We start from the raw sequence: 22,250 nt of genomic DNA on the forward strand, positions 1-22,250 counted from the left end.
GTGTAGCAGGGTGTAGCAGGAGGGTGTAGCAGAGGCTGTTTCCTGTGTCAATGCGTCAACCAGGTAGATCCCTTCCTCCGATTAGGGGGAGTGGCAGTGCGTCAAGAAACACCCCACACAGAACCTTCAGAGCCCTCTGAACTCAGGGTGCTTATAAAGTGGTTGTATTATGTGTGTGCGTGTGTGTGTGTGTATGTGTGTGTGGGTGTGTGTGTGGGGGTGTGTGTGTGTGTGTGTGCGTGTGCGTGTGCGTGTGTGTGTGTGTGTGTGGGGGTGTGTGTGTGTGTGTGCGTGTGTGTGTGCGTGTGCGTGTGTGTGTGTGTGGGGGTGTGTGTGCGTGTGCGTGTGCGTGTGTGTGTGTGTGTGCGTGTGTGTGTGTGTGTGGGGGTGTGTGTGTGTGTGTGTGTGTGTGTGTGCGTGTGTGTGTGCGTGTGCGTGTGTGTGTGTGTGCGTGTGCGTGTGTGTGTGTGTGTGGGGGTGTGTGTGTGTGTGTGCGTGTGTGTGTGTGCGTGTGCGTGTGTGTGTGTGTGTGTGTGGGGGTGTGTGTGTATGTGTGTGTGGGGGTGTGTGTGTGTGTGTGTGTGTGTGTGTGTGTGCATGTGCGTGTGTGTGTGTGTCTGATAAATTCTGTCTCCATCTGTGTCAGAGACTAACATATTTTGTAATTGGATCGGTCTGTTTGTTAACAACCAAATAAACGTTAGACACTCACAGCCACATCTTGACGTACAGGCACACACACCCCTCCTTTACACCTACACACACACACACACACACACACACACACATCTAGACACAACTGGGGATTTAATGTTGTAACGCTCTGAATTCACTGCAGCCCGAAATTCACATTTGCATGTATTCTCAATTTAACCCATTCATAAACTAAAAGCATTTCATACAAGAATAGGCTTCAAAAGTGTAGCTGTGGTTCTATTGTCAGAGTGAACGTAACGGCAGGAGTGGTGAACAGCCGGGCGCAGAGAACAGCGCATCATTCTCTCACTTCAGGTGCAATCTCTCATGTTCTGCCAGTTGGACCTCTAACAAGCAAGTATACTATTTATAAGGTTGCCAAGGAAGAACAGAGGCAGAGAGAATAGACAAACAACGCTAACACAAACAAGAGGAAAAGGTTGGCATCACTGCAAGTTTGCCCACAGAGAGCGTTTGATGCTTTTCACAATCAGAGGACCGCGATCATTGTGCTTTGTTGCTCATGACGACTGCGACCAAACGCTTTGAACTGCTCTTTTTTACTGTCCTTATAGAATGAGGCTTCCTTTTATGTGTCATTTTAAATGAGCTAAATAGGTCCGCGTTAAGCCAAGAAACGGCATTTTGAACAAATTATTTATAATTCTTCTGACGGTTGTGTAAATGTGTTTAATTTTAGCTTGAGTCACGATAGAAATTCTCCCTGGAACTGTTTCACTGCCTGTTTCTCTCTCGCTCTCTCTTTGTCTGTGTAAATATGTGTGTATATTCATGCAATATATATTATATGTATGTATTGTACATTATATAATTGATGGTAATTTGTTTTGATGTGAAGTGAAGACACTAAGTGAGGGCACGTTGTAAATCATTAAAATACCTGTCGCAAATAATAAAATAAAAATGACAGCCCGTGATTGACACTCCAACAATGTGCCAACACGCTGCAACAACCACTCCCAGGTGGACGGTTGTATTCTGAGGTCACGTGTGTTTGCACGGTGCTCTCCGGTTCACATCGCACTGGTCTCTTTTTTTGGCATGTATTGAGAGAATGGTAGAAGACACCAGCGGTGCTTCTGCAAACGTCCTCGGGGAGAAAGACGACGGGAGAACTAAAAGCTGACAGGCAGAGACACTAGGTTGACACTAGGTTGACACTAGGTTGACACTAGGTTGTATTGGCTGAAGTTATTAGGAGCTACCGCCTATTATCACCGTGATGTTTGATGGTGGGCCAGACGTGTGCCAGTAAATAAACAGAAAATGATGATCAAACCATGCGTGCGATGGTACATGACAGGAACACGACAGAGCGTGCGTCACTTGTTTTCAATACACCCTAAAAACCCTTTCCGACAAATCAGTCAGACTTACAAATCATACCTATTCCACGAGTGCTGAAACAAGGACAATTTGTAATGTTGCATTTGTCATTAATCAAAGACATTCTCACTCACAACATCTGGGACGAGAAAAAGAATTAGCCAAAGGTTGAGGTCAGGTTCAATCATTCCTATTTTTTCTTGCTAAAGATTGGGAGATGAAATGGGTGTAGTGTTCTTGTGTGGTCTCTGTTTGACGCTGGACACAGAGAGCGGCCCTAGAGAGACTCACTACGGGCTCTGTTTGTAACCACCAACGCTTTTCTCATCAGGACATTTCATACTGTTATGAATGAATTATGAATTCATTGAGTAAACGGAGTAAACCATCATAACAGGGACCCCACTGTGATCAGAGCCTTCAGTGTGATGAGCTCTGAGGGTTTGGGAGGGAGGGGTACTGTAGAGGGAAGCCCTTCACTCCCCTTTGTTCTCCACCTATAGAAAAGAGCATTCACATTCAAATCAATACCAACACTGATATCGATGTGTGTTCATAGGGTTGGTTGTTATGGTGATATCCCCCCCTTCTGACTGCCTGCGTTGTTTACTCATGTCATCCACAGTCTCTCTGCACCGCATTCTCTGTACCTCCGTTCTGTCACTCAACATCGGGCCTGTTTACAGGAGCGACATCTAAATCCGACACTGGTTTAATCTAGATTGTAGATTCATCTGTGCCATCTGGACCTCTGATGAAGGTCTGACTGTGTTGTGATCGGACAGTAAACCACGGACAGGCTTTGTATTGTATTATAATAAGTTGTTATAGAACTTGTTCTATATTGGATGACAGCCTTTGATGTATAAGGCTAGCAGGTGATTCACAAAGCTTCCACACGAGGTTTTCTCAGTCACTCTAGATAGAATGTGGCATACACTATACCTCCGGAGGTGCTTTGGACAACGCTCATCTACGTCTCTCTTGTATAATGGCTGTTGTCTGTTTAGACTGAGAAAACACCTCTCTGTGCGTCATGTTCTCACAGCCCTTTGCTTTGTTCTTTACTGCTGCACACAGCTGGCCAGCGTTGGCAATATTACTAAACACCACAGAACTCACAACTGTCCTGTTGAGACATCTACACACACTGCAGTCCGTCACTAGACTAGTTCTATCATCTACACACACTGCAGTCCGTCACTAGACTAGTTCTATCATCTATCACTGCAGTCCTTCACTAGACTAGTTCTATCATCTATCACTGCAGTCCATCACTAGACTAGTTCTATCATCTACACACACTGCAGTCCGTCACTAGACTAGTTCTATCATCTACACACACTGCAGTCCGTCACTAGACTAGTTCTATCATCTATCACTGCAGTCCGTCACTAGACTAGTTCTATCATCTACACACACTGCAGTCCGTCACTAGACTAGTTCTATCATCTACACACACTGCAGTCCGTCACTAGACTAGTTCTATCATCTATCACTGCAGTCCTTCACTAGACTAGTTCTATCATCTATCACTGCAGTCCATCACTAGACTAGTTATATCATCTACACACACTGCAGTCCGTCACTAGACTAGTTCTATCATCTACACACACTGCAGTCCGTCACTAGACTAGTTCTATCATCTATCACTGCAGTCCGTCACTAGACTAGTTCTATCATCTACACACACTGTAGTCCATAACTAGACTAGTTCTATCATCTATCACTATAGTCCATAACTAGACTAGTTCTATCATCTATCACTATAGTCCATAACTAGACTAGTTCTATCATGTTTGGAAGCAGAATTCGACTACTGTTGTTTTTGTGAATGCAGTATTAATGACTCTAGTTTGAGTGGGTAAGTGCACTGCGATGCTTTATGACTGCACTGCACGCAGTGTGTTTCTGTGTGTGTGCACGTCAAGTGCATGTGTGTGTTTATATCGGATTCCATTAAGTTGAATAGACTGTAAGTCCCTTGAACGTGGCACATCACTGCAAGAGTATCCGCTATTACAGCTGCAGTACTTTTATTTTATTGTAATTGTAACTTTCAACAACCCAAACTAATTTAAACAGAGCTTCTTATGGTGCTGCAATACATTTGAAACGTTGCAACATGCGTTTGCTGTCCACACCGTGACCATTCTGTAGAGCCGTGGTGCTCTGGAGCAGGTCGCAGAGCATATGCAGAATCTGAATCATTACAAGTTATACGATGAATTAACTAATGTTTCAACGTTAATGCATGTTTCAACTGCTTACTTTATCATTGAGTTTAGCCCCGATTGTTACAAGTTTTTGTTTAATTTCACTTTTGTTCACTTTTAACTGCATGAAGTCATTGTTGATCACTGCAGTATTGGTAAATCCATTTCATATTTTTGGAATGATCCTGAGGATGGGCCAGTTGAGTGTTCATATTGTTTCTTCCACACATTTCAAAACATTACCCAAGGGATTGTTTTATGTTGTCCTGTTTATGGTTAGTTTATGGTATAACAAAATTTGAGAATTTATAGTTTTTTTTCCATATTACATCTTCATGAACATTGATTACACCTGAAAATGATTCTAACATCACACAGATGTAATCCTTTTTAATAGTGCAGAAGGAGATTTCTATCTGGATTTATTAGATAGAAATCTCCCCTACAGCTCCTGAGGTCCTATACTTGGAGCTAGTTGCAATTCCATATCCCAGTTTAGGCCTATCCTCTAAACCATATCTATATATGTAAGGGATAATGTACAGAACCTGAAGGGCCTGAAGGGGCGAAGCAAGACAAGGCACACAATTACGAAAAAATAACTTCACACAGTGTGTCTTCTTACAATTTGTACCATTCGTAGTGTTGATCAGCAGAGAAATAGTCCGCCAAAGACGTTGACGTCGCTTAGCAACCGAATCCGCTGGGGTTGATAAGTTACCGGACGACTTGCGGAGTGACACAAAAGACGTGAATCACTCCACTTTCCTTGACAGCGGTCATTATGTGCTTAATGGTCATTATTGAAAAATATATATTATATATATATATATTGTGGCAACCCGGCCCGGTCCCAATCAACGGAATGCAGAGCACCTGAGGAAGCCTGCTTAAAAGGCAGGCTTCCACGTTCATTCGGGGCTCTCTCGTGGCTGGGTGGACGGAGAGTCCAGCCGTTGTGGCTGCGCCACACAACCATATTTTTGTTCTTTTTGTAAAAGAGACTTTATGTTTGATTAAACGAGCCTTTGTGGCGTAACACCCAATCGATTTGCGTGCTGTTTGAGTAAGGCGGGTTCACTCCCCGAGGCGGGTTGCCACTATATATATATATATATATATATATATATATATATATATATATATATATATATATATATATATATATGTATATATATATATATATGTGTGTGTATAGAAATGTAATTTCATTGCCATGCAATAAATGGAAATAAAAATGTTGCCATTTTTGATGTCATGTAAAAGTAGAATATATTAGGACTAAACTGGAAGCATTATTTTTCTAGCTAAGTTAATCACCAAATTATGGGTAAACCAAGTTAACCATTATTTCAAAGAACTCAAAATACAAAACACTTTCCAAATAACTGAACTGAGAAGTATTTCTGTAACCTCCATTTAACATCTGTAGAACGTGTGAAAACGTATTGGTTGTCCAGTTCCATCTACTCTCGGTGCAACTGGAGGAACTCTCTAGTAAATCTGATTTGATGAATTATTTTCAGACCAGCCAGGCCAGTAGTAGCTGTCTCCAAATGATCAGACAATTAAAAAGGTATTTGTAAATGGATCAGATCAAACATCTTGATCTGTGTCCTTCTGCAAGTCAATAGCTGATCATACGATAAAGCATAGGCCTGCAAGTATCTCTAGTTGTATATTGTGTTGCAATTGCTGGCAGTGTCAAGCATTTGCTATAATATAAATGTATTACTTTTCTGGCAGGACAATTGGGTATAATGTGGTAGGATATTTAGGTGTGTTGATGAATGAGGGTAGAGTGAATGGTTGATTACTAAGCTGTTGTTGATTCATGTTGAGAGCACAACGAGTAATCACTATTACAGAAATAAGCAGTTCCTTTCCATGTGTCTCCACCATAAATCTAGTCCTATACGTATTAAATACTTCAATACCGTGCAGGGGAACACTTGTGGTGATTAATTTCTATATTAATGAGAACTTCTGGAGAGAGAATGAAGCCACATTGGTCACACTGGTAGAATAAAATTGCAAAACAAAGCACATGCATTACTAGAATGTGAAATCAGCTTAACCTGGAAGGTTTAGCATTTCGCAGGCTAACATTAGCATGAAGTTCTACACAACCAAATCCCTGCTCTAAGGCCTTCAGGATTTACATTTCCAGTAACAGTGTATAATCCTCCATGAATAATCCTGCTGTTAAATAACAAATCAAAACCATCCTACGAGGAAATGGTATCATCTAGAAATGACTACAGTAATCCAACAGTCTGCGAGTAATCTGCTGCGTTAGTGTTGTGTGTGAGTGTGTGTGTGAGTGTGTGTGTGTGTGTGTGTGTGAGTGTGTGTGAGTGTGAGTGTGAGTGTGTGTGTGTGTGTGTGTGTGTGAGTGAGTGTGTGTGTGTGTGTGTGTGTGTGAGTGTGTGTGTGTGTGTGTGTGTGCGCGTGTGTGTGTGTGTGTGTGTATTTAGAGATGCATTATCATTCAAATGTCATGTATACATACAATCTAGACATACGATTGTTTACAATTTTGAAACAACAATGCCTTGCCATGGCCATCAATTGATATAATTGATTACTTCCTCAGCTCCTGGAAACAATATTTAATATAGTGTATTGCTGAGGGGTAACTGTTTAACTGTTGGATGTTTAATGAAGCTCTCCTGTTTCTCTAACTCGGTCTATCTCAGAGAAAACTCTCGCTTCACGCTCCAGGGCGGTGCTTTTAAAAGTCACCAAACTCCCCACCAATTACGCCACAATTTGGTATTGGACTTTTGTTTTGGAATTCGAGACCGTTATTCTCATTATGTCTATTATCTCTTTTTTTGCTATAATGACATTAGCCTTAACCATATGTCTGTAAAAACTCGAATAATCTCAAATAAAAAACGACTTTCTGCTCTAAATGTAGGACATTGCCGCACGCTGACAGCTGAAAGCACCTCTAGACACTTAGCATTTTAACAACACATTAAACGACGCATGACCAAACGCTGCAGTCACTTCACTGCTCCAGGACCAAGGCAGAGCCGTCCTATTCCTTGAGTGCTGTGCATTAACCCCCCCCCCCCCCTTTAATTAGTCCAAAAAGGGTTCCGTTATAAAGCAGCACTCTGGGCAGGGCCCTCCACACCCTAACAGCACCCTCTCTCTTCACTTTAAATGTCTGACCACCATCCAACTCAAGAGCACTGGAGCTCAGAATGCACCAGCAGAAGCTCCTTCTGAAGGGGGGAGCCGACTCCACTAATGAGTTCCCCCTGCTCCCCTGGGACGGGGGCGGGGGGGGGGGGGACGCCCGTCAACGCCTTTTATAGGAACACAACTCTTACACTCGATGTACTCTATTTCATATGTTAGGCCATCAGAAATGTGCGCTGTCCCCCGGTGGTGCAGTGCCGCCCCGCGGGGCCCCTCCGCCGGGCCTCGCTCTCGCTCGCTCAGCCTCACTCGTTCACTCGCCCCAATTAGCCTCGCTCTCTCTTCAGTTTCTCAACTCCTCCGAAATGACGTTGAAAAGAGCCGGAGAAAAGGAGCCCATTACCTCATACGGTCTGGAGGAGCAGCCTCTCCAGACGCGGCGTGGAGGGGGCGGTGAAGGACCATCAGCACGTTCTCTGCTCTCACACATTTCAGCGTTCTGTTCTTGGCCTCTCCTCGGTATTGCGGAGATGCTTTGTGTTCTCGACTCCTCCAGCACTATTGTCTGGCTGTGAGGGTCTGCTCATGGTCCTGATGGAGTTTAAAGCCGCGCAGGGATTCAAAGTGGTGACGTATGTCGTGTTTCTGTGTGTTTCCTCTTAACGACAAATAACCCAACGGACAAACCAGCACAAAAAAACTAAAACTAAAAAAATAGCTGTTCATTCAGAATGTCTGGAAATGGTATGCTAATTAAAGTCAGGCTCCCTTGAATAAATATTGAATATTGTCCCGGTTCTGTATGGTGGAGAACCAGGGGAATAGTGGCCAGGAACCACCATCAGACATGGCAATGTTCTCAACTAATTAACACAGGCACAAAAAGGAAAATGAAAGTAAATACTATCTTGCCATTGTTAATGAAGTCTTGCTCTCCATTTAAAAACACATTTTGAAGAGTGTGCTGAGGAATCAATACATTTAGAGCAAGCCGTGTGTGTGTGGTAGTGGCTTGGCGGTGTTGGGGGGGGGGGGACGGGGGACGTTGACCCCCCTCACTGTGAGTCAGGGCCCTCCTCCATGCAGGACCTTTCATCTGCACCCCCTCAGTAACATGATGGGGGATACGTTGTGGTCAGGGCTCTTCCACTGGGGTATTTTCATTGGTATACGGTTGTTCGCCTCTTGCAAAGTCTCTGCTACACTCCACTTTTAGTGTCGACCGTGACTGTCTTGGTTGTACAGGGAATCATTTTGTAACTGCTCTGCCATGGCGAATGTAGAAGAGTTGTGAAATTGTACAGACTGAAAGTTAATCACCCTCTATCAGGTGTCAGGAATAAATCCCATTCACACCTGAGCCAGGTGCAAAGGCTCATCATATGTACGCTGAATATATATCTGTTCTGAAGTGATTAAAGCACTGGATTGCTGCTTTGGAATTGCTCTCTCGTTTCATATATTGGACAAACATTCCCCTATTATGTTTCCTATTTATGGCAGATTACTTGATCTTGAGATGAGAAAAGCAAAAAAAAAAAAAAAACAGTGATAAAGACTGAGACAGACATTGTGAGAAACAGAGACACAATAATAAACAGAGACACAATAATAAACAGAGACAACAACAGCTAGTGACAGCAGTTCAGCCTGAGACAGCAGATAAACACAAGGTCATGACTGGATTTAACATGTTGTGATCGGACAAGTCAAAGCTACATTTCCAATTTAAGCAAATGCTAAATGCAAAATGTTAAGCTGTGTCCAATAGATTATAAGAGATTAATATTCATGTGAGGAGTATCGTTCTAAGTATAATAATAACCACAGTAATATTTAGAACTGAGGACCTTTGGAAAATGATTGTGAAGGTGTGTGTATAGTTTCACACATCTTTGTATAAGGCTGTTTTGAATAGGTAGTTTGGCAGAGACACACACACACACACAAACACACACACACACACACACAAAGCCAGCACAGACGATAGGGTTTTGGAACGGAAAATTAACCAGCTATCATAAACACATGAGCTAGCATACAGAGACTGAAAACCACAAAGAGAAAGTGAAGACTCAAGGCTCACTGTGAAAGTGCAGCACAGGCGATAAATGTTTGAAATGTCCCTTGGTTCCTCTGATGGCATATTGCATGCACTTTGAACATCTGCATCTGCAAAGGTTTTAAGTGTGCGGCTGAATAAATAACAGGTGTTTTCAAAGCTTTTCAATTTCCATTGGTAAACACAACAACTTTTTATGTTTGTTTGAGGCAAAAATTCCACTTCAGGTGAGCCACATGGAAGTGAAAGGACTTTAATCTCTTTCATCGCAAAACCCATTGAGATATAACGACAAAGGACATTATATATGATATAACATTTACATAGAAGTAAGACAAAAATGTATCTATGATAATTATGCTAAGCTGTTTTTTTAATACTTTATACTTATTAAAATGTATCCAGTCATAGATGCATATTGGGAAATGTTAGTTTGTCAGTTTCCTCATTGCGTCATTGCATTGCAAGTGAAAGAAGTGTTTTAATTGCAGACCGATGCTATGGTTTATTAGCCTCGATGTGAATACAGTTTTACAAAATTTTAAATATAACAAAACGAAAAATATTTTAGCAACCTATATATATTTTTTTATTTACAAACATTACATTTATAGTAAAAGTACCATTAAAGGGGCTTGGTTGCTAACCCACACCAAGCCCTGGCAGCTCGTCACATTCAAGACCCTCACATACCACTCCACTCACTTGCACTCGAGTACATCACCGACCTCCTCCATCCCTACTCCCAGCCACGGTCCCTGCACTCCACAGGCAAGGACCTACACTCCAGTCCCCGAACTAGACCTGGAACAACCCACCACTTCACATCTGTCCTGCCCCCTGTCTGACACTGTTCAAAAAGCACCTCAAAACACACCTCTTCTCTCTGACCTACCCACCTTAGCCCCCCCCCGCCCCATCCGTATTCCCACTCTTGTTAAGCGACCTTGGGTAAGCAACGCTATATCAGTTATTATTATTATTATTATTATTATTATTATTATTATTATTATTAATAAATATGAGTCCTGATTTGTTTAGCTGTGAAATATCCTGACTCAAGTCTAAGTATTTGTCTCATTCAGTACGTTTACATGCACAGCTTAATCCGATTAAAGCCATAGTTCCACTATGCTCCGCAATTGGACAACTGCAATTGTCCGCGTATACATGGCGGTGAGTAAGTCGATCCATTGGCCGAAGCGTGTCATGCCCCGGTACGATAGGTGGCGCTGTGCCCATTTCAACTAGTGGTAGTAGAGCCACCGGCTGACCTCTTTACGTCACCAGCAACAACAAACTCAGGCGGCATTCGAGAAAGATGTATGCCTACTCCAGCCGGAGGAGCTGGCTCTGCCGGCGGAGGAGTCCGCATACGACCGAGAGGTCGGAACAATGGAGCGTCGGAGAAATGATATGGACCAGAAGTGAACTGACAGCTCTCTACTGGAAACATCGCTTTCTCCTCCATGTTGCGTTTCAATCTGGGCTCTAGAGAGTCAAAGCCAAAGTTCCTTTCCCCTAATTCCTTCTCATGGGCGAGATAACCCCCACTAGGAGTCTTTACTTGTTGTGGAAGTACTAGAGAGTCTGAGAACCCGACGCAGTCTGTAAGATTCATAACATCAGAGAATACCCCCGTCAGTTTGGTCACGGCGCAATGAATGAATAAAGATCGTAGTTATATTACAACCTCATTGATGAGCAACATTTAGAAAAACATGTACTTTTAATTCAGCCTTGGGTGAAATGGAAGCGTAGTGTCCGTGTGCTTCCACCTTTAATGAATGCATGCCATGCGCGCTCCCGCGGCCGGGACACAATTCTGATAGGGGGTAACTACATTCACCGGCTTCCTCCATCTTCTGCGCCACCTTTCTAAATAAATCGCCGTTTCTCGTTTTCTGACGGCGACAACAACACGACTATCGTCTCCTTCTACTTCCGGTCACGGTCCCGGGAAAAGATCTCGAGCATGCGCAGAACGCAATTCAACGCATAATCCAATCCCGTTCCGTACATGCACATTTAACTCGACTATGAATCGGATTATCTAGGGGTCTTAATTCAACTATGAAAAACCTAATTCAATTCGATTTTAGCTCGACTAAGGTGTATACATGCATCTTAGTAATCCAATCATAGTTGGACTAACCCAATAATTAGACTTCCTTGAGTGTCATGTAAACGCACTTTCATAACCCAGGTTGAGAGGGATCAGTTGGTGAACTAGGAATGTGTGATAGAGGTGGTGGAACGTAAGGGCTCTGCACCATGAGCCTGTTGTCCAGGGCTGTTCCCTCTAGGCCTGCCTTCCCCTTTTTTAAGTGTCAAACTGAATCACGTCTCGTGACATGTGTGATGAGTGTGCGTATGTGCGTGTGTGTGTGCACCGTCCACACTTGTGTGCAAGGGTGTGCGAGGGCCTCAGCCTTCAGCGTGTCCATGCCCCGTCTGCAGCCGGTCTGTGAGTGTGTGCAGTCGTCAGTGTGAGCTTATCCTGGACACATCAGTCAGGCCACCGGGTTACAGGCCACCGGGTTACAGGCCACCACGTCACGTCTGGGACAGAGAGAGGCACAATGAGACAGAAGCCTCATTGTACAGCCTCTCAGGGCAGCGGAGGCAGGGGGGCCAGCGGAGGCAGGGGGGGGGCCAGCGGAGGCAGGGGGGGGGGCCAGCGGAGGCAGGGGGGGGGGGGGGCAGTGGAGGCAGGGGGGGCAGTGGAGGCGGGGGGGGCAGTGGAGGCAGGGGGGGGGGGGGGCAGTGGAGGCAGGGGGGGCAGTGGAGGCAGGGGGGGGGGGGGCAGTGGAGGCAGGGGGGGGGGGGGCCAGTGGAGGCAGGGGGGGGGCAGTGGAGGCGGGGGGGGGGGGGGGCAGTGGAGGCAGGGGGGGCAGAGGAGGCGGGGGGGGCAGAGGAGGCGGGGGGGGGGGGGGGGATGCCGTTTCAGTCCCGACGCGCAGCCTCAAGCTAGCAGTGCTACGCCAACATGTTTTCAACACATTTCCAACATGACCTAAGCAGCAGTGTTGTGCAAGTTCACATGTCACATGAACTAGTCCAAAGTTCAGTTTGCACAAAAGAAAATGAATAAATTCATGTTCGTAGTTCACCAATTCAGTTTTGAACTTAGTTCATGTTCAGTTCATTAACAGTTTTCTAGAAACCGAAGAAAAACTGTGGGAGTGAGTATTGTGTGCTTATCTTTTAAAATGAATCCTCTCCATTACCAGCTGCCCATCACAACAATCTCAAATTGTTGTGGATGTTATTTGTAGACCTGTTTCATTCATCACAACGAAGGCAGTAACTCTATTTAAAATGAACATGTCATCTGGACCTAAGCATCAATTCAGAATGTGACAAAATCTGAGTTCAAGTTCTTTGGTAAAAATATGTTAAGTTCAGTTCAAAGTTCATAGAAAAATGTACTTGTTCAATGAACTCTAGTTCTTTTGAACTAGTTCATGCACAACACTGCTAACCAGTGTATGCAAACCCACACTGGGAGAGTGTCAGACACAGTATAGAGCATAATAGTATTCATAGTAGTAGCACTAACAAATTAGAAAGTGACAATTCTGTTCATTTTGTCCACCCCACAGTTGTACACTGTGCAGTAGTGCAGGGCGGCTATTGATACGTTGTAAAACACTTTATTCCCTCCCAACACTTTGACCACAATGGTCGCAGCTCATATGGACGTCCTGCCATAATCTGATACATTTTCGACCAACAAGGGCAATAGGGCAGGGCAGGGCAGCTGTCTGGAAGACGTCACGTGCAGACAGAACCATATTTGCAACAGCAATTTGACCGTATGCTTAATCAATGTGGCTTACCGTATGTGGACAATATATATATATTTCAGTTTTACAGAAAAAAATAAATGCACCATTAAACATTTAGTCAGGTCAAGATAAGATGTCAAATTGACATAATGTTATGACATATAATATAACACCTATTTGACCCACAATTGGAAAAATGTTAAAGACAACATAATGTAAAAAATAACTTTATAATGATAAATTGTAAATGTTGACTTTATATTTAAAGACATGTCTCATGCATACATTAAAGTAGTTAAAAAATGAAAACAATATAAGCTATTTGTAAGATCCCAAATTGTTCCCCCCTTATTTCATATTGTCACATCTTGTTCCCAGTAACTACATAGATAGATAGATAGATAGACAGATAGACAGATAGATAGACAGATAGATAGATAGACAGATAGATAGACAGATAGATAGATAGACAGATAGATAGATAGACAGACAGACAGACAGACAGACAGACAGACAGACAGACAGACAGACAGACAGATAGATAGATAGATAGATAGATAGATAGATAGATAGATAGACGGATGGATAAATGGATAGATAGATAGATAAACAACTTTATTAATTAAGAATTAAGAAGCACTGGCACAGAATGTATGGGTTCACCGTTAGTTCCCAGTATAACAATGAATCCAAAGCGTTACCAACAATTTTCTGTAATCAATGCAATAATTAAAAAACGACTTCATTAATAAACCACTGCCCTGTGTTAAGTAATCTCTGCTTAATGAGGCAAATCTGTTGTAGGTTTTGCATTCTCTATATGATTGTACTCCGTTTAACTGATGGTACAACAACAGGCTGGCTCTCCAGTGGCATCGCTGTGTCACCTGTTGGGCTCTGGGGTGCTGCTTCAGAGACCCGTTCCTCTAGCTGCAACCCTCTTCTTTGTTTTTTTACAACATTTTGTTGCATTTCATCGCCCTGTCTTATGCAAGTCTTCTTCAAACATTCACCTTTTTTTTTTACCTCTTGAGTGAATTAACTTTAGGCCAAATCCTTTTTTTGCATGTCAACCAAAAAAAGGGAGAGTTTTAGATGGATCCAGTTGATATGCCAAGCCCCCTCTGTGGCCCAGAGGGACTGAAGCCTTGTCAATCATCACACCTTCATCTGCTTCATCTTCAATGTGTGTGAAAATGTGTTTCATATCATCTTGTTTTGTAAGCTTCTCGGGAATAGCTTGGTCTGTGTGTGTACTGCGGACTGAGATGGGCTAACATGCAGAATAATTGACAAACAGGGCAGATAAACAAACTATCTTTTTGGAGAGAAGCATCGGCAGGTATGAAGAGTGCGATGGTGAACCGTCAGCAGCTGCACGCTTCGCAAAGCAACCTCTTTGTCACACCAAGTGCTCTGTTCAACCTCCGCTGTATCTCTCTCTCTCTCTCTCCCCGCTCTCTGTCTCTCTCTCTCTCTCTCTCTCTCTCTCTCTCCATCTCCCAGATAGCAGTCTGTTCTCTCTCCCCCAGCTGCAATGCATAGATAAGTCTTACACACCATCATGACAAATGGAGCAGCAAAACAGAGAAGAAACTAGTTTCTAATCAGACACCAAGAGGGGAAAATAAATTCTTGGAGCTGAGTGTGCTCACAACATATTGGGAAGGATCTCTGCCATTTCAGATTTACGTTTCAGTGAGCAAGTCATTTAAAGTTTTTAGCTTTCATGTTCATGACTTCATTGGAGCTGATTTGTGGATAAAACAGAGCAGGACGGAGGGACGTGGAGAAGATGGTGAACACGTAGAAGAAGGCTTCCGCCTGTGACTTGTTAACGCATCTCTTCTTGGCGTTGAGTTCCCCACCTGTGCCCCCTCTCTGATCTAACACTGCCTCCACCCCAGGTACAAACCAAACGGGCTCCTGAACCACACTGACCCTGCGTGATAATGAATGGATGATGGTGCATAGTTACACGCATTAGCTCGAGGCTTGACTCACATCTACATCTAGCGGGTAAGCTTCTTTTCAGGTTTGGTGTACCTTAAGAAACCACATGCCAGCAGAGATGAACAACTCAATTAGACTCATGCTGTTGGGAAGATGTACTCAAATCAATCAACTACGCATCATCATCGATAACATTACCAAAACTTTAATTGAACATACTTGTCTGTATGTAAGACTGTCATCTTTCCGGTGTGTAGAGCTGCCGTGTTAAGTGTTCAGTGAAATGCTTTCACAATGGGTTCCATTCACCCAGTTAGTATTATTATAAATTCAATAAAACTTCCTGTATGTAAAATGTAATATGTGGTTGCGTCATGGTGTGGAAGCAGCAGCCCTCCGACGAGGCCTGCTCTCTTCATGAGCCACTCAGTATGTATGTATGCAGCGCCACCGCCGCTCCGACCATATATCTGGCAGGGCGGTGGCAGAATGAATCATATCCTCTCAACCTGGCTGGCCCAAGGCTAGAGCGTTAGCCCCCCGCCCCCGCCCATCTCCCCCTGCCTTCTGACACTCGCTCCTTCTGGATCTCCCTATCTCTCGTCTGTCTCTCCTTCCTCCTCCCCGCGACCTCTTGGCGTTGTGTTGTGCTTCCTCTGGGCTTCTCTCTCGCTCTCTATCCCTCTCTTCCTCATCATTAAAATAAATGTGTTTCTGGTGTTGGGTGTTTCGCCTGTATGTTCGCTATTAACTATTAACTATAACTATTAATAATTAATTACGATACTACTACATTTAGTCAACTGGTCTTTAATCATTTTTTACCAGTAAAGAGCAGGTGACTCTTCATGTCAGAGGAGCAGTGTGTGTGTAACAGTGGGCTGTTCCACTGGGAGGACGGGGAGCTAGAGGACTGATACCTCAGCATTACAACTGGTCCCATGTTTTCTATTGCTGCAGGTTTGATGGGATGAGAAAACATCAGACACAAAGGAGCCCTCCATCTCCCCCACCAACCATAGCGTTGGTGATGACGGTAGCGTTGGTGTTGACGATAGCGTTGGTGATGACGGTAGCGTTGGTGATGACGATAGCGTTGGTGTTGACGATAGCGTTGGTGATGACGATAGCGTTGGTGTTGACGATAGAGTTTGGTGATGACGATAGCGTTGGTGTTGACAATAGCGTTGGTGTTGACAATAGCGTTGGTGATGACGATAGCGTTGGTGTTGATGATAGCGTTGGTGTTGATGATAGCGTTGGTGATGACGATAGCGTTGGTGATGACGATAGCGTTGGTGTTGATGATAGCGTTGGTGTTGACGATAGCGTTGGTGATGACGATAGCGTTGGTGATGATGATAGCGTTGGTGTTGACGATAGCGTTGGTGTTGATGATAGCGTTGGTGTTGATGATAGCGTTGGTGATGACGATAGGGATGATGACGACGATAACTGTAGTCCATAACTCTTCCCAGCCAACCAATCAGCAGTGTGTAAAGCGAGCAGGTCATTCTACAGAGTATCTGTATCCGTTGAAAGAGGGACCGCTGCATGTTGAGGGGAGAGCTGTGAGCTGGTGAGTTATTGCAGGATAAAAGTACGACAAAAAAAGGTGCAACATGAGTGTGAGACTGAACCTACACTAGGCTACGTCACTATGAGACTGAACCTACACTAAGCTACGTCACTATGAGACCACCTACACTAGGCTACGTCACTATGAGACTGAACCTACACTAGGCTACGTCACTATGAGACTGAACCTACACTAGGCTACGTCACTATGAGACTGAACCTACACTAGGCTACATCACTATGAGACTACACCTACACTAGGCTACGTCACTATGAGACCACCTACACTAGGCTACGTCACTATGAGACTGAACCTACACTAGCCTACGTCACTATGAGACTACACCTACACTAGGCTACGTCACTATGAGACTGAACCTACCCTAGGCTACGTCACTATGAGACTGAACCTACATTAGGCTACGTCACTATGAGACCACCTACACTAGCCTACGTCACTATGAGACCACCTACACTAGGCTACGTCACTATGAGATTGAACCTACACTAGGCTACGTCACTATGAGATTGAACCTACACTAGGCTACGTCACTATGAGACCACCTACACTAGGCTACGTCACTATGAGACCACCTACACTAGGCTACGTCACTATGAGACTACACCTACACTAGGCTACGTCACTATGAGACTGAACCTACACTAGGCTACGTCACTAGGAGCCCACCTACACTAGGCTACGTCACTATGAGACTGAACCTACACTAGGCTACGTCACTGAGACTACACCTACACTAGGCTACGTCACTATGAGACTGAACCTACACTAGGCTACGTCACTATGAGACTACACCTACACTAGCCTACGTCACTATGAGACCACCTACACTAGGCTACGTCACTATGAGACCACCTACACTAGGCTACGTCACTATGAGACTGAACCTACACTAGGCTACGTCACTATGAGACCACCTACACTAGGCTACGTCACTATGAGACCACCTACACTAGGCTACGTCACTATGAGACCACCTACACTAGGCTACATCACTATGAGACTGAACCTACACTAGGCTACGTCACTATGAGACTGAACCTACACTAGGCTACGTCACTATGAGACCACCTACACTAGGCTACGTCACTATGAGACTGAACCTACACTAGGCTACGTCACTATGAGACTGAACCTACACTAGGCTACGTCACTATGAGACCACCTACACTAGGCTACGTCACTATGAGACTACACCTACACTAGGCTACGTCACTATGAGACTGAACCTACACTAGGCTACGTCACTATGAGACCACCTACACTAGGCTACGTCACTATGAGACCACCTACACTAGGCTACGTCACTATGAGACCACCTACACTAGGCTTTGCCCATGTGTTCTTCCTGCGTGGACAACCTAGTGAAAAATATTCCGTCATTACCAAGGTTGAAATGTAAATAATAAATACATCGAGGCTACCAGCCACACAAGTGAAATGAAATGATTTGGAAACATTCTAAATGGTTCACCACCCTGCTGCCCACAACATATATTTGAATGACATGATCCCAATTAGTATGATTTTGTCATTTATTTTGACATTTATGAAAGACACTCATAACATGTTAAGACCTTTCAAATCTGCTGTATGTGTCAGCATTCTTAAATTCAAACACAATAAATAAAAAACTGTATCTGGCTGACAACGGCCAAATTCTCTCTGTTCAATATTCTGATTATGATCTTATTATGAGCCAAGAACCACCACACAGCTCAGTGAACACCTTGAAATGTTAATCTGATTGTTCTTTGTTGTTACGAATTCTTAGGTTTCTACTGTTAGAAATCTTTTTTTTTTACTTGGTTGCACTGGTGCACGTTACCCACATCAACACAGACTGAGGATGTTTGAGAGGCTTTTGGAACCACCTACAGAGTGCACGTCTACCTTGTATCTCTGAATAACCAACCATGCTGAACCTTCACAGCCCTTGGAGTCAGACCTCGGCCCAAAACAAGGATGCCTGAGGCATAAGAACGATGCTTCATCACTGGTTAGAACGCTGGGAAACCTAAGAATGAAACGTCTCTGCACTGCTGCCACACTGGAGAAGGCAACTCACTCCCATCAACCTGTGTGCACATTTAGAAATATTCATCTTCCTTAAAAAATTCAATGCATTTGATAAAAAAATAATTAAGTCTTTGTAGGTATCAGACTAAAGTTAAAAGACACCCAATTTTCTTTCCCTCGGGAGCTCTCCGCGGAAATGATCCATGTTTTAAAAATACAGAATAGCTCGAATTCAAACACTATGAGATAAAATTATTATTACGACGCCGACTTTGTGATCTTTTCTTATTTACGTCGTAGTGTGTGAGCGTCATAACGAGTGATGTTGTATATTAAATGAGCCTCAAACCTGTAAAGGCCCGAGATGGTGGAGAGCACATGAAGAAGAGCCAGGCCCCGGACTACTGGGGCTCTGATGAGCGTCACTTCCACTAACCGTCCCCTCGACCCCGGGCACATACTGTCAACGTAAAGGGGAAGGGCTGCCAGTGACGTCCAGCTGTAAGCCGCTTAAACATGATAGAAATTATGACACAAATTAAAAGGAATATCTTGCCATAAAGTGGCCCATTTCAAAAGTAGAATACTAGGTGTTTGGTAGAAGGTTCACCCTGGTTACAGACCACGCTCCCCTTCAGTGGAGGTCCACCGCAGGTATCCCTGTGTGCTTCTCACAGTCGCCGCACGTCCACGTCAGGGCGGAGCAGCGGGCCGGAGAGATAATGACCCACTCTCCTGGTGAGAGGAGTTCCTCTGGGGGGTCCGGTGAGGGGCACAGTGGGCCCCTGGAGTCCATAGAGGAAGAGGTTCTACCACCGGGGAAAGAGCCCAACCTGGAGCTCGAGATAGAGATAGGAAGACCCAGGCTGTACCGACCCTCTCTGTACCTCCTCCTCCTCCTCCTCCTCCTCCTCTGTACTGACCCTCTCTGTACCTCCTCCTCCTCCTCCTCTGTACTGACCCTCTCTGTACCTCCTCCTCCTCCTCCTCTGTACTGACCCTCTCTGTACCTCCTCCTCCTCCTCCTCCTCCTCCTCCTCCTCTGTACTGACCCTCTCTGTACCTCCTCCTCCTCCTCCTCCTCCTCTGTACTGACCCTCTCTGTACCTCCTCCTCCTCCTCCTCTGTACTGACCCTCTCTGTACCTCCTCCTCCTCCTCCTCCTCTGTACTGACCCTCTCTGTACCTCCTCCTCCTCCTCCTCCTCCTCTGTACTGACCCTCTCTGTACCTCCTCCTCCTCCTCCTCCTCCTCCTCCAGGCTGGAGGACCCTCTCTGTACCTCCTCCTCCTCCTCCTCTGTACTGACCCTCTCTGTACCTCCTCCTCCTCCTCCTCCTCCTCCTCCAGGCTGGAGGACCCTCTCTGTACCTCCTCCTCCTCCTCCTCTGTACTGACCCTCTCTGTACCTCCTCCTCCTCCTCCTCCTCCTCCTCCAGGCTGGAGGACCCTCTCTGTACCTCCTCCTCCTCCTCCTCCAGGCTGGAGGACCCTCTCTGTACCCTCGTGTCACCAGAAGTGAAGCTCTGCACTAAGAACTTAACCACTTTATAATTTACAATTGACACGTTATACTTTACACTTTTTTATAATTTATAATTTAGAATTTATACTGTTTATACCGTCTATTTTGTTTGCCGTATTTGTTGTTGTTTGTTCTGTTTGTCTTGTCTTCTCCTTACTTTCCATACTTTGTATTCTTAATTGTATTTTATTTATTTTTGCCCTGTGTTTTTCCACTGCTGCTGGGCTGCTGCTGCTGCAACAAACACATTTCTCCTCCGGGGGGATTAATAAAGCGGTGTGGTCAGAGGCCCTCTTCAGGACCCACGGGGGGGCTGGGCCCGCTCACTCTCACTGTTTTAGTACTGACCCTAACGGGAGCCTGCAGGCCAGTCCTCCCACCGTATGTGTGTGTGTGTGTGTGTGTGTGTGTGTTTGCATGCATGTATGCATGTGTGTGCATGTGTGTGTGTTTAAGTACCAGAGGAGGTCAATGGTTTTTTATCATTTTGATTGCGTGTGTGTATGTGATTGCATTGTGCGTACAGTTGTGTGTTTCCCTGGAGAGTGAGTGTCACGGTGACATTGTAGACGTTTGTGTGTCTGGTTCCAAATTCCAATTGGTAAAGACCGGCTAAGATGAGTCATCCAGAAAATGATTTGAAAATCAATTTCATCTTCATTACATTTGCTCAGCAGTTCACTAGGGAATTGTGTGTGTGTGTGTGTGTGTGTGTGTGTGTGTGTGTGTGTGTGTGTGTGTGTGTGTGTGTGTGTGGGAGAGAGAGAGAGAGTATGTGTGGAAAACTATACTGTGGCAGCAATGCTTTTACATTAAACAAATTGTGTTTGTAAAAAACACATTCAATTGTGTAATGTAAAACGTATTACACACAACTTATGTACGTACAGGTTTGAAAATGGTGGTACCATTTTCTCAAGGTCAAAATTAATGCGTTTATGTCCCCAATGTCCCAATTCTCCCCCTTCCCCTAGATTTGAGCCCTAACCCTAGATTTGAGCCCTAACCCTAGATTTTTCACGTTCCCGCTAAGGGTTAGGGTGTCCTAATACTTAGGGGAGCAAGGGGGAGTTCTGTTTTTCCCTTAAAATCAACCCTTGAACGCTAGCCAGCTCGGGAGCTGACTCGCAGCTAAAGGCACTCAAAGCAGAAGAAATGGGACTGGGCCTAAGTCTCTTGACTGCCCTTCCTGAATGAGATCAACCGTACTGAGACACTTGCTGGGTGGCTGACTTCACCCAGAACTTTGTGTTGGTTGATGGGTGAAGCAGCAGCACACCCCATGTGCTCAGTGACATTTCATTCTCCAATATGATGTTTGTTTTGGGATGGAAAACAAAAACGCTGTTTAAACGTACAGATGGTGCCACCTCCTCTTTTTACTTACATCTGCTCACACAAGGGTGCGTATCTGATGCCCTGACCGCTAATTCAATATTTATAGCTAGATAGCACATGCTCTTCTGATCTGTGTGTGTGTGTGTGTGTGTGTGTGTGTGTGTGTGTGTGTGTGTGTGTGTGTGTGTGTGTGTGTGTGTGTGAGAGAGAGATCACGCGAGATAGAGATGCTACTGATGGTTTTCTTTCTTTCAGAATGCTACACATGCTTCGCCGTCAGACCTTGTAAGACCCTCACCGTCCACAGTGTTTACTTCATGCCCATTGAAACACAGCCTGTGATATAACCCTCTGAAGCATCATGGAGTTGGTTGATTGGGCTTGTTATTGATTCAGAGTAGGTCAGCCATCTCACTCCACGTCAATGACTATTCATTTTTGAGGTCCCTTCTATCACATGTTAAATCATCCAATCATTCCCCTTTGCGAAGTACGAAAATATTTAATAATTAAGCACTATACGACAATAGCTGTTTAATCATTGTTTAATTTTT

Source organism: Micromesistius poutassou, assembly GCF_964030765.1.
Source record: "Micromesistius poutassou genome assembly, chromosome: 16".
Classification (NCBI taxonomy): domain Eukaryota; kingdom Metazoa; phylum Chordata; class Actinopteri; order Gadiformes; family Gadidae; genus Micromesistius; species Micromesistius poutassou.